Raw genomic sequence first — 12,367 nt, 5'->3', positions numbered from 1 at the left:
ATCAGAACTTCCCAGCCAAGCTGTAACAGTTTTTGCCTGGTCATCAAAGAAACATGTAGTCTTGCGGTTATCCTGATGGAAGATTATGTGTTTTCTGTTGACTAATTCTGGATGCTTTTTCTTGACAGCCACTTTCAGTTGGTCTAATTGGGAGCAGTACTTGTTGGAATTAATCATCTGGTTTTCCGGAAGGAGCTCATAATAGAGGACTCCCTTCCAATCCCACCATGTACACAACATCACCTTCTTTGGATGAAGACCGGCCTTTGGTGTGGTTGGTGGTTGTTCATTTCGTTTGCCCCACGATCTCTTCCATTTCACATTGTTGTACAGTATCCACTTTTCATCGCCCGTCACAATTTGTTTTAAAAATGGCACATTTTCATTACGTTTCAGTAGAGAATCACATGCAGAAATACAGTCAAGAAGGTTTTTTTCACTTATGTGGAACGCGAACATCAAAGCAATGAACATAATCAAGCTGGTGCAAATGACTTTCAACACTTGATTTGGATATTTTGAGTATGTCAGCTATCTCCCGTGTGGTATAACATTGATTGTTCTCAATTAATATCTCGATTTGATCGCTATCAACTTCAACTGGTCTACCCGACTCTGGAGCATCATCCAATGAGAAATCTCCAGCACAAAACTTTGCAAACCACTTTTGACATGTTCGATCAGTCACAGCACCTTCTCCATACACTGCACAAATCTTTTTTTGCGTTTCAGTTGAGTTTTTACCTTTCTTGAAATAATAAAGCATGATACGCCAAAAATGTTGCTTTTTTCTTCCATCTTCAATGGAAGAAGAAATGGTTACACAAAAATTCACCAATTTTGACGTCTTTTTTTAAATGCACACTGATATGACAGCTGTCACATACAATCTAACAAAACTGTTTTGAATGAAGTTAAAGACAACTAAGTGCTACTAGAGCCATCTTACGGAAAAAAATGAACGAACCTTTGGCCAACCTAATACATCACATCCCATCAGATATGATCCCCACTCAAATCCCTTCAGTATCTTCCCATCACATCTAGAACGAGATTCTTTAGTCTGGCTATTAATCTCCACCTGGATCATCCACTCCAGCCACCCAATGCCTTTTGTGCAGAAAGGGGTGGCCAACCCATCCTGGTTTGCCTGTGACTTGCTGGCTTTAGCACTGAAGGTCCCACATCCTGAGAACCTGCTCAATCCCAGGCACACCAGGACTATTGGTCACCAGAAGATTTGCTGATGAATTTGAGACCGCTAGGTGGCATTTCGGGGGGCTCTGAGGAGCTCCGGTTCTTTATGTCTCAGTGCAGAAAGAATTCAGCAAGAGGCGAAGTGATAGGTAAGAAGTGATTTATTAGAATAGGACGCTTGTGAGGCTTACAAGTGGGCAGGTGGGAGGGTGCCACACCGTGAGAACTTAGTGGGCTACAGTTTTATAATCAAAGGAAAAGTAGGGAGAGGAAAAAAGACCACCTTCTTCTTCATTCTTTTTTTTTTTAACATCTTTATTGGAGTATAATTGCTTTACAATATTGTGTTGGTTTCTGCTGTATAACAAAGTGAATCAGCTATATGCATACGGATATCCCCATATCCCCTCCCTCTTGCTTCTCCCTCCCACCCTCCTTATCCCACCCCTCTAGGTGGTCGCAAAGCACCAAGCTGATCTCCCTGTGTGATGCAGCTGCTTCCCACTAGCTAGCTATTTCACATTTGGTAGTTATATATGTTGACATTACTCTCTCACTTTGTCCCAGCTTACCCTTCCCCCTCCCTGTGTCCTCAAGTCCATTCTCTACGTCTGCGTCTTTATTCCTGTCCTGCCCTTAGGTTCTTCAGAACCTTTTTATTTTTTAGATTCCATATAAGATTCTATCATCAGCTCCTCCTCCAGGTTGGGCAGGGGAGTTTTCTTGTCCCTACATGGTCAAGCCAGGACTGTCATGGCACTACGGAAAAATTATTTCAGGTCTCAGAGCAATGGGGGGTCTTTCACTTTGAAATGTCACCTTTCCATAAATTATTGTTTTTTATGTGTGCAAAGAGCATGTCCTAGGGGTCATTCACTTAGTGAGCTCACTGGGCAGGATGTGGGTCTCATGCCACCATTGTTTTATTGTTTTGGGGCATGTCTCATGATTGTTTGCATGGTTTTGTTGCTAAGCAACCCTGCTTGGTTTCGTGGTTAAGCAAACCTGCTTTCTTGAGTGACCATTAACTTACAGGGTCTCCCATGCTTTTTTCTTTACTTACAATCCCCTAGTGAGATTAACTATTTAATTACCTACTTTGTCCCTTTACTCTTTCCCTGTCAAATTGACTAGAGAAAAAGCAAGAGATCAAGGGATTGACAAGGTTTTCACTTGAAGCATGGGTGAGTGAGGGCTGACTGCGCTGAGGACACCTGAGGAGGAGCCAGCCCACCTGCCCTCAAAGCCCAGCCTGAGGCAGGAAGGAGACTCAACGTTTTTCATTCCTCTGCTCCCAGGGGGCTGTTCCCAGAGGCCAGAGCCTTTGTGTGCAGGGAGGGGGGATGGTTCCTTGTGGTTGGGCCGTGATTAGAAAGGCATGCCGGGCTGTACTGTAACTGCAACAGATTTATCCCTCTCCTCACCGTAATTAAAGCCCCCAGTGCATTCCATCCACCAGGGCCTGGGAGCTTGGATCTGTCTGGACTTGCTACTTCTAACCCAGCTGGCATGTCGGGGCCAGGCGGTTCTCTAAACGGTGCCCCCCAGTTGTCCCAGGGCCAGCTTTTCTGGGTGTAAACCTTACAGACTCTGACATTTGTAAAGAAAGAAAATAGGGGTGGAGAGTTGGGGAGATGAAACAAATTCTCCTATGACCGTCTTTATTTCAAAACTGTGAAACTTCAAGCCTCACTCAGGGCATCTCAACAGTGGGTGCTATAGGCATTTTGTGCAGGGCAATTTTCATTGTGTGGAACTGTCAAGAGATATTACAGGACATTTAGTGTCCCTGGCTTATGCCCAATAGATGTCAGCAGATCACACCTTTCCCTAGCCATGTGACAATCCAAACACCCTTGCTCATTTCCATTCACTCAGGTTTGCATGCAAATCTGACACACAGAATGCCTTTGGAACTCAGTGCGGGGGGGTGGAGATGGGGACTGGGGTGGGGGACACAGTCCCAGAGGCATTACTGCCTGGGGGAGGCTCTTTACACGATGCCAAGCCGTTTAGTTCTTAGCACTGAAGCCTGTCAGAGAATCCCATTAAACCCTCACCATTTCTGCAAAGAGAACGGGATGCTATTTACTGAGCATTCAGCGTCCCAAAATTAGACAGTTATAACAAAATGGGAGAAAATGAGAGAAGGATTCCTGTTTCCAGCCAGCAATCAGGTGCCAGGCACAGTGCCCAGTATGGGCAATGCAAAGAATCAAAGGAACTGCCCAGACTCACGGAGTTCATGGTCTGGTCAGCAGAGAAAAATCATCCACGGCAGCAACAGCCGTGAGAGAGAGCCCTGTGACAAGGTGGTGTTTTCAAATGGGCAGGTAAGGAGCTATTGTGGATACTTACATCTATCTAGTGCATCTTGGACAGTAGTTTGAAGTTGGAAAAGAATGGAATAGAATAGGATAGAATATTACCAGATAGTAAAAGTAGTGTTCATATTTTGGCTCAGATCTGTAAATTCGAGTATATGTTGGCTTGTGATGCAAAATATTTCATATCATGGATCATGGACCAAAAAAACTTAGAGGCAAAGAGTAAGCAGCTACAATGTAAGGGGCTACTTTTGCAATAATTGATCTTAAAACAGGTATAAAACATGTCAGGAGTTGGAAACTCAACATCAGATTTTGGAATAATTTGCAGGCAGAGAGCAACTACATACACTGCATCAGTTTAGATGATTCCCCAACAAGCCTGAGAGAAGGCAAGACAGGATAGTTCTTGTTGCAAAGATGGGGAAAGGAGACTAAGCAAGGCTGAGACACTCTCCAGAGGTCACACGGTGAGAGGCCAGAGCCCCAGGCCTGGGCCCTGAAGCCCCAGACTCTGACCCAGGAAGGTCCCATCACAACAGCTGCCACCCAGGACAAAGGCTCCACCCACGTCACCCAGGATCTCTGCTGCTGCAACACGCGCTCCCACCACACACCATCTCCAGGCGCCTCTGCAATTAAAGCCACAGGCTGGTAGAGTTTTAGGAAAGTAGGTTTTTGGAAAGCAACTCCCCAGCCAAGACTTCATGGGCACAAACTCACCACAGTCCCCTCCTGGGAGAAAAGCTTCCTCCTGTGACCGTGACACTTTTGTTCAACGCCACCGACTGTCAGCCCCTAAGGACGCCACCTGGTTTGAGCTCAGGATGTGACGAGGAAGCAAATCTCCCAGGTTTTTATTCCACCACAGCCCCTGGCTCATCATCTCTCCTCAGACTAAAAGAGCCAAAAAAAAAAAAAAATGTCAGGACTTTTTCCAGAGGAGAAAAGCCACGCAAAATGGGGTGGATTGAACACCGTCCTGGCTGGGGATCGTGAGCCATGCCCCTCCCCCGTTTATGTTCCATCCCCCCCAGTACAGGTGTGTGTGGAGGGGTCCTGTCCATGCGCCACCTCCCCACTCAGTGTCCCTCTGAGGGGCGCAGGGCCGTGGTTTTAGGTTTGGAGCATACACATGAAGTGGGATCTGGGGGCTGAGCTGAGTCTTGGGCACAGACGGCTTCGTTCTTGCTGGAGGGTCCATGATGACCTGTGTCATGTGTGCCCAGGACGTGTGTCCACGTGGCAGTGCAGCCGGGGGGGCAGGGCACGCGCCCTCTGTCGAGTGAGCAGGTTGGGGTGACCTTGGGGACTTCTCCGCGCGCACGTCATCCAGCCCACGGGCGCTGGGGAGCCCATGCTCTGTGCCGGGCACAGTTCCAGGCCCTGGGGATGCAGCCCAGACCTTGCCCTCGGGACGGGAGACACACAATGAGCAAGAAATCAAGGCAGCCCTGCAGACAATTCCAGAGAGTGAGACGTGTACTGGGAAGAACTTTAACCAGGCTGAAGGGATGGAGTGGCGGGCGGGGTGTACCTGAATAGGGACTCAGGGAATGAGGAGGGGACATGGGACCTGAGTCCTGAAGGAGGAGAAGGAGCAGATCGTGGGAGGGGTCAGGGATGGGGCTCCCGGCAGAGACAGTCACGGCCAACCCGCCCTTCCCAGCGGGCCCTGCAGGACCCTTAGAGAAACAGGCTCCACCTGCCCCCGCACAAAAGTCCCTGCACTTACAGCCTGGGGCTCTTTTGGGGGCCACACAGAATAGTAGTTAGAAGCCTGGACCCCGGCACCAGGCAGTCTGGGTTCAAATCTCAGCCCTCTCACTTACTAATGAACTTAATTACTGCTCTGTGCCTGTTTCCCAATTTAGAAATAAAACAGAACTGTTGTGAGCATCAAATGAATAAATCCTCATGCAGCACTTAGCCCAGCGCTGGCGCACGGCGGGGTCTGAGTGGCTGGACAGCCAATCAGCAGATGTCCTTGGAGGTCAGAGCAAGCACTTTTAAACCAGCCCACAATCAGATCAGACCTCTGGGGCGTCTTCAATGAGAAAACTGCACCTTTTCAGAATAACCAGGAAAATTAGTGCTCAGACTCCTGAATGTCTGTCTTCTGTCCTGACACCAAATGATCTTCCAGAAAACCAGGACTTCCCGTCAGACCGGGCACACAAAGGCCAGGCTTGTCTTCACTGGGGATGTAAGGAGGGGCCAGTGAACCACAGACCCTAAAGACGGGAAGGACCTTTGGGGCTATGGTAGAGGTTACAAGTCAGGGATCTGAGGCCAGACATGGGTTCCAATCCCAACCCCACCACTTGAGCAAGTTTCTTACCCTAAGCCTCGGTTTCCTCATCTATACAGTGGAGATAATAATCATAGAGCGGTTATAAGGCACACGTTTCCTAAAGGCACACATCCATACACATATTCACATAACGTAGCATCACAGGGATGGGAGTTGTTGTCGTTCACCCTATGGTCATCACCCAGGGGGAGGACAGTCTGAAATCCTCAATGCCAGTGAGGTGTGCAGACAGGACCTCAGGGGAGGGGGGGGAGGGGACCCATGCTAAGCACAGTAATCACAGGGGCTCAGAGAGAAGCCACTGAGCCCCACGGCCCTGTGCAATGCCCGCAGCTGGGATGGAGGCATATTTCTGTGTTCTGGTTACCTGGCACTTGCTCGGGGCTCAGCCCTTTCTTGCTGTGACCAGAGCCTACTGACCTCATTGACTCCAGGGACTGCCACCAGCCAGGCTTCTTGCTTTCTCAATTTCTCCTTCACTGGGATGGGAAAAAATGTGCTCTTGTCCTGCTGGAGTCCTCAGTCCCAACCTCCAGTACAAGGTCCTCTGCAAACCTGGAAATGTATTCCTTCCCTTAGAAAGTAACTGCTCTCTGGTAGGATCGTCACATCCTTCCCGCACAGAAACCCAGCAGGGCAGGGAGGCTGCTGGCTGAGTGCTGTCTGCGGTCCCATCTTGGGAGCTGTCTCCCAACTCTGGGAGATGTAGAAAAGCCCCACAAGTTGCACAAGGATTCCACAACGCAGTGAAACAGCCTGTGATTAAACCGAGATGTCAAAATCAATATGCAAAGAGCGTGATTAAAAGACAAGCATGGTTGGCACCAGAGCATCACTCTTAATTGAGCCTGTGTCTACTTTTCTACGTGCAACAAGGAAATTAACGACAGGGTGATAAACCTTCAAGAGAAATTAATTACCCCTGCTGCTTGCGCCTCCCTTGCGCTCTCTGTTTAACCTGCACTCTCCCTCCCCCCAGCAGCCAGCCCTAGAAGGGCCCTGGGGTTGCTGATTATACATGCAGGGCTGCAGCTTCAAAGAGCCCCAACTCCTCCTCAGGCTCTGAGTGAGTTTGTTTTCTGGCCCCCTCTGCACAGATGCAGCCCTGGGAAGAAAGAGCCAATGGGTGTTTACCGCAGAGGAACAGAAGAAGGAAATAGACAGGGTGGGAGTCTGTGCAGGGTTAGAACGGGGTTGGTGCATTGTGTGGTATGCCACGTGGCTTCCCCTGTGACTAGACTTGTACTCCCATAGGACTAGGGAGGGAGGGAGGAAGGGAGAAGGGGTGAACGTGGCAGTTTCAGCAGAGGCAGAGCTAAGCAGGGTGTGCTGGCCTTGACAGGCCTAGGCAGAAGTGACACGTGTATACGGGATGGGAGGTCACCAGGGGCTTCCAGAGTCATTGGGATTCAGGGCAGAGGCTCCAAGAAAAGAGATGATGGGAAAACAGGGGAAAAGGTGGAGATGAAAATTCATCAGCGCTTCCCCAACCCCGGGCACTACCGGGCTGCGGGGTGGGCTTTCTGCGGGAGGCGGACACCAACCCCGGGAGCGAGCCTGGGCTGTCATTGCTGGACAGACACCGAGAACCAGGGGTGGAGGAAACAATCACGGGGGCAGGGCGTGAGGAGAGGGCATGAGCAGGCAACACCAACGGGCCATGATGGGGCTGTGAGCATCGTCTTTGCAGTGACCAAAGGCAGACAAAGTGACAGAGGCTAGCAGGTTCCTGGGTGGCGGGTCCCCTGCCAGGACAGTGGGTTTGGGAAGGCGGAATGCACCTGGGCTGTCTCTGTGCGGCCACCCCAGGCTTGCTGGTCTCTGCCACCTGCCGGCCCAGCCGCACTGAGACCCCACGTCTCAGCCCCTGGCACTGGGCTCCCACCTCCCCCTCTCTCCATCTTTTGGGACTTGTCTGAGCACCGACGTCTCCATCCATGCTTCCGGCCCCAGGTGTCCACGACCTCTCCCTGTTTTCCAGCCTCCCTCAGTCATGTCCTGCACACTGGACCCCACTTTGTGCCCATGTGCGGCCTCAGACGGGCACCCCTCGGTGCGGAAGGCCCGGAACACTGCCTGTGGCCCCTTCCGACAGCAGGAAATGGTGCTTGAGTCACTCCCATCACGCCTGACCCCGGGGCTCCTGGAGACGCAGGAGGAGGCCTTGGAGCCGCATCCCCCGGCCAGAACCGTCTTCCATCAGGGGATGAGAAGCAGAAGAGGAGGCACCTGGCCGATCCCAGCGGCCACAGTTTCCAGAACATCTCCCTCCCGCAGACGAGCACCCTGCCCTCAGGTGCACCCAGGTGCCTCAAACCAGCAGATAATAGGTGCCCATGAACTTGCAGAGTCCTGCCCAGATTTCAGTCTTAAGAGTTAATTTGCACGAAATAATTTGCCCAATTGATCAGCTGCCAGGAATCTGGGCTGACTGGCGTTTTCTCTTGGCCGCCGTTTGGACTCCGGAGCCAGATTGGGGCTGGGGGCTCCCCCTTGGCCTCAGTGGGCCCTCACGGTCTGCGGGGAGCGACAGAGCGCACAGGCTGATTTAATGGACGTTTATGCAGCCCTGCAGGAGGCCATAGCTGAGCATGTCCCCTCCTAATTAAAGGACAGCGGCCAGTTGTTCCCCATCAGTGTGACAAAAGAGGATTGCTTTGGTCCTGGGAGCTTATGGGAGCTCCTCAGATGCCAAAATCTGGCACCTGCCACCTGGCATTCTTAAAGTGACCCTTTCAGGAGAGATGGCCATTGTGAGGGGGACGGTTGTTATGGGGCCTCCATCCAGGCTGGGGTGGGGGGTCGCTCTGCCCACGTAGGGGCAGGAGGACAGTGTCCTAAACCTGACCCTGCCCTGGCCTGCGGGGGAGAGAGGGGGTTTGCATGGGGGCAGGGCTACAGATGCAAATGCCCACAGGCCTGGGGGTCAGGGGACTCCCGCAGAGGCTGGGGGAGGGGCATGGCCCACAGGATGAGCCCGTCTCCAGTGTGGAAGCCACATGGAAATCCAGGCCCAGCACTGCCCGACCCTCCAGCCGCCCGGGCAACCCTGGAGAAGTGGAGGCCACTGTCCACTCCGGGACTGTTAGCTGCGTCAGGACAGGGCCTGTCCCGTCCGGTCCCTGTAGCCCCGGCCCCGCCACCCCTGCCCTGCAGAGAGCCCTCCTCGGCCACCCGGGGGGAGCGAAGCAGGCGCCCCTCCCAGCAGCGTCAGCTCGGTGGGCGGTGCCCCCGAACATGACAGAGTCTTGGGGGAAAAGCCCTCCTCACACCAGCCAGCCCAGCGCCACACACACCTTGATGCTCACGACTTTCCAGAACGATTTTCTCTCAGTGACTCAGAGGTCACACTGTGGACCCAAACCAGCCAGCAGATGTGTCGAGTTTGTCCCTCCTGGTGTTTTTGGAAAAATGTGAATCCGATGTCAACACGTGAAAAACCTGAGATTTCACTTGAGCATCTGATACTTTGATTCTCTTAAGGTGTCAGGACACGGTGCCACTCGGCGCCCAAATCCTCTCCTGGTAGCTTGTGTGGCACCGAGGCCAGGGCACCAGCCCCTTTAGACAGGCTCATGCTCCGCAGTTTCCACCAACTCCACCCCTCCCCCTATTGTCCCCACATGGAGACCCAGGATCTGCCACCCCAACTGCTGTGCTGCATTGTCCACAGGCCACTTGCTGGGTCCCTCCCTGGGTCTTTCCCCTTCTACAGGGAAACGGTAACAAAACCACACCACAGGGCTGGGGGGCATCCAGAACCTGCTTGGAACGTGTCTGGCAGGTGGGAATCCCTCAGGAAGTGCTGGCTGGCGGCTGGTCCAGCCCTCTTCACTCCTTTTGTTACCTGCCAGGCCCGTGGGGACACTGGCTTTGAGACCTGCTGCAGACGGAGGAACCAGCTGTGGCCGTTTCTCTCCAGCTTTCTCCATCTCCACCGCTTTCCCCCAGCCCCACCTCCCACCTTGTCCCACACCCACAGGGTGGGGGACGCAGAGCCTGGAGTCCCGCCACATGGGTCCTGGGTCTTCCGTTGTCCTGACCCCACCATCACTGCCGACCCGTCTGACGGGCATGTTCCTATTTTCTCCCACATCTCCTACCTGGATGTTAATCCCTCCGTCCACCAGCGACGTCAGGACCGCATGGGAGATTTGATCAGGTTTGCAAGGGTGTTCTTTCTTTTTACAGCCCATGTTCTATCAGTGAGACACTTCAGAATTCACTGGATGTAATTTATCTTTGGGATTAATACACTGTGTTAAGTACTTTGAAAGCAATCAACAACTATAATCCAATTACTACTGGCTGTATTTTTAATGCTATTTTGCCCCCAGCCCCTCATCTCAACTGTGCGCCAGACTCACTCCCACACACACACGCAGAGCAGATGCCAATTTTGTGCCCCGCTGCCTCGCCTAACAGCGAGAGCACTGAATAGTGAACAGCTGATCTGCGTGAAGTAACGTGAGAGCTCCTGTAGTCCTGGAGCTTTTAAACTTACAAACAGGTATCAGCCAGGTTGCCATGGAGAGCAGTGGACCGATGCCAGGGCTCACCCTCCGGACTCGTGGCCTCCTCTGATCAGCAGGGTCACGTGGGCTCTGCGAGGAGGCAGAGGCATGGCCTGGCATTTTAATGACAGTGACTGGCTGTGTCTGAGCGGCGAGTGTGTAGGGGTGAGACAGGGCACGTATGTGTGAGTGTGGGTGCATGTGTGTAAGTTCGCACGCACAGCCCCACACATATGGAATGAAAACTGAATGGCCCTGAGGATCTGCTGGACACCTTTCATGTTCTAACAGAGACCGTGAGGCCTGAGGGGTCACTGGATGGACAAGTCGAGTTTCTGAGTCAGGGCGGCTGCTGACTCAGCACTGAGGAAGCCGCTCCTCTGGCCCCATCAAGACCCCCCTCGCTCCCTTCTCTCTCTCACGTGCACCCATCCCCCCTTTTCTCCTTCCTCTTCCCCCTCCATTCACCCTCCTTGCCTCCCCCCTGCCCTCTCTCATTTTCTCTCTCGGCTGCCTTCTTTGTCCTGCAATCCCCCTCCCCCGCCCCATTATGGATGATGGGAGGAGAACCACATCCTTGCTGCCTGCCATATAAAACCCTCGACACCGGTTTGTACCCATTTTTCGGTCTTGCAAATCCACCCCAACTCAGGGAAAATACCTACATACATACATACACGCATCGCATGCACAGAATGTAAACACAGACCAGAAGAAAGCCCTCCATCCTCTGTCTCTGTTTTGGTTTCTCCAGAAGCCGACCCTGAGGCAAGGCTTCAAGTCCAAGGATTTCCTCTGGGGGGTGATCACAAACAACACCGGTCGGGGGTGAGGGGCAGGGAGACCAGACAGGGAAGGAGGCCACGAGCATTCTGCCTGTTCCTCTGGGAACCAGCCAAGGGGTTGTCTGCAGCCCGTGGAGTCCCGCCCCAGAGCGCAGTCAGAAGATGGGCCTGAGGTTGTTGGGAAGGGGCGTGTGTCCACCTCCAGCAAGTTCCGTCCGTGGGAAACAAGAGGCCAGTCCCGCCGGGGAGCCCGCAGCACAAACAGGCACCGCAGCCAGGAGAGCTGGGCGTGGCCCCAACTCCATCAGGCCTGGGCCCCCCGGGGCGTTCACTTCCAGCCCCTCCGGTCTCTGGGCCTCCCACACAGCCCAGCCTGGCAGCTGGGACCCTCAGGGGCGACGCAGGGGCGGCAGCAGGAAGCCAGGCAGGGGGCACGTGGTGGGCGGGGCCAGGGGACTCGGGGACTTTCGGAAAGAGGAGCCCCTCCCCCTGCCGTGCTGCTCTCTGGGGCTCACCCCTGCGCGGCAGACCTCCCCCGACCCCAGACATCCTCCCAACACGTGAGTCCCTACCGTGCCCCGCGCTGGGCTCGAGCTGGGGTGCATCGGGGAACGGGCTCCCGTCCTGGGGGAGCCGGCGCTCCAGGGACGCTCACAGAAGAGAAACAAGAGCCGGAAGTCACCGTGGTAACATCTGACCTGATGGGCGCTGGGAAGAGCAGAAAGCGGGGACACAGGCTGCAGAGAAGTGACAACGGGGCAGAGAGGCTTAGCCAGGGTGGGGAAGAGGGGGGCGGCCCGGGGACTCATTGCTGCACCAGCCCTGGTGCCATCTCCCGTGACCCATTCTCTCCCACCTTCATTTTCCAGGCTTTACAGTCTCCTCCCCGAAATCAACAGAGCTCAGACCTGCTGGGCCCCGGCGTGACTGTCACACTTAGTCACACAAGTGTCACACTTTGTGTGACACGAAGGCCATGAGACAGTCTATCATTTTTTAACGTAACCGCAGTAGGAAACACGTCACACGGTGTTCCACACACACACACACACACATACACACACACACACCTATTTATGTGAAAACAAAGCAGAAGTTTCCCCAAACCCCCCTTCACTGCGTGCCACGCGCTCTGATATTTCCTCATCTATTCTATTCTGGTCTATTGCAGAGTTTAAGCGCAGGGCTCCACCCTCTAAATTGATTTCAAGACCCACTCATGCATCACAA

The sequence above is a fragment of the Balaenoptera ricei genome, chromosome 15 (genome assembly GCF_028023285.1).
Source record: "Balaenoptera ricei isolate mBalRic1 chromosome 15, mBalRic1.hap2, whole genome shotgun sequence".
Lineage (NCBI taxonomy): Eukaryota > Metazoa > Chordata > Mammalia > Artiodactyla > Balaenopteridae > Balaenoptera > Balaenoptera ricei.
This window is presented reverse-complemented; position numbering follows the sequence as displayed.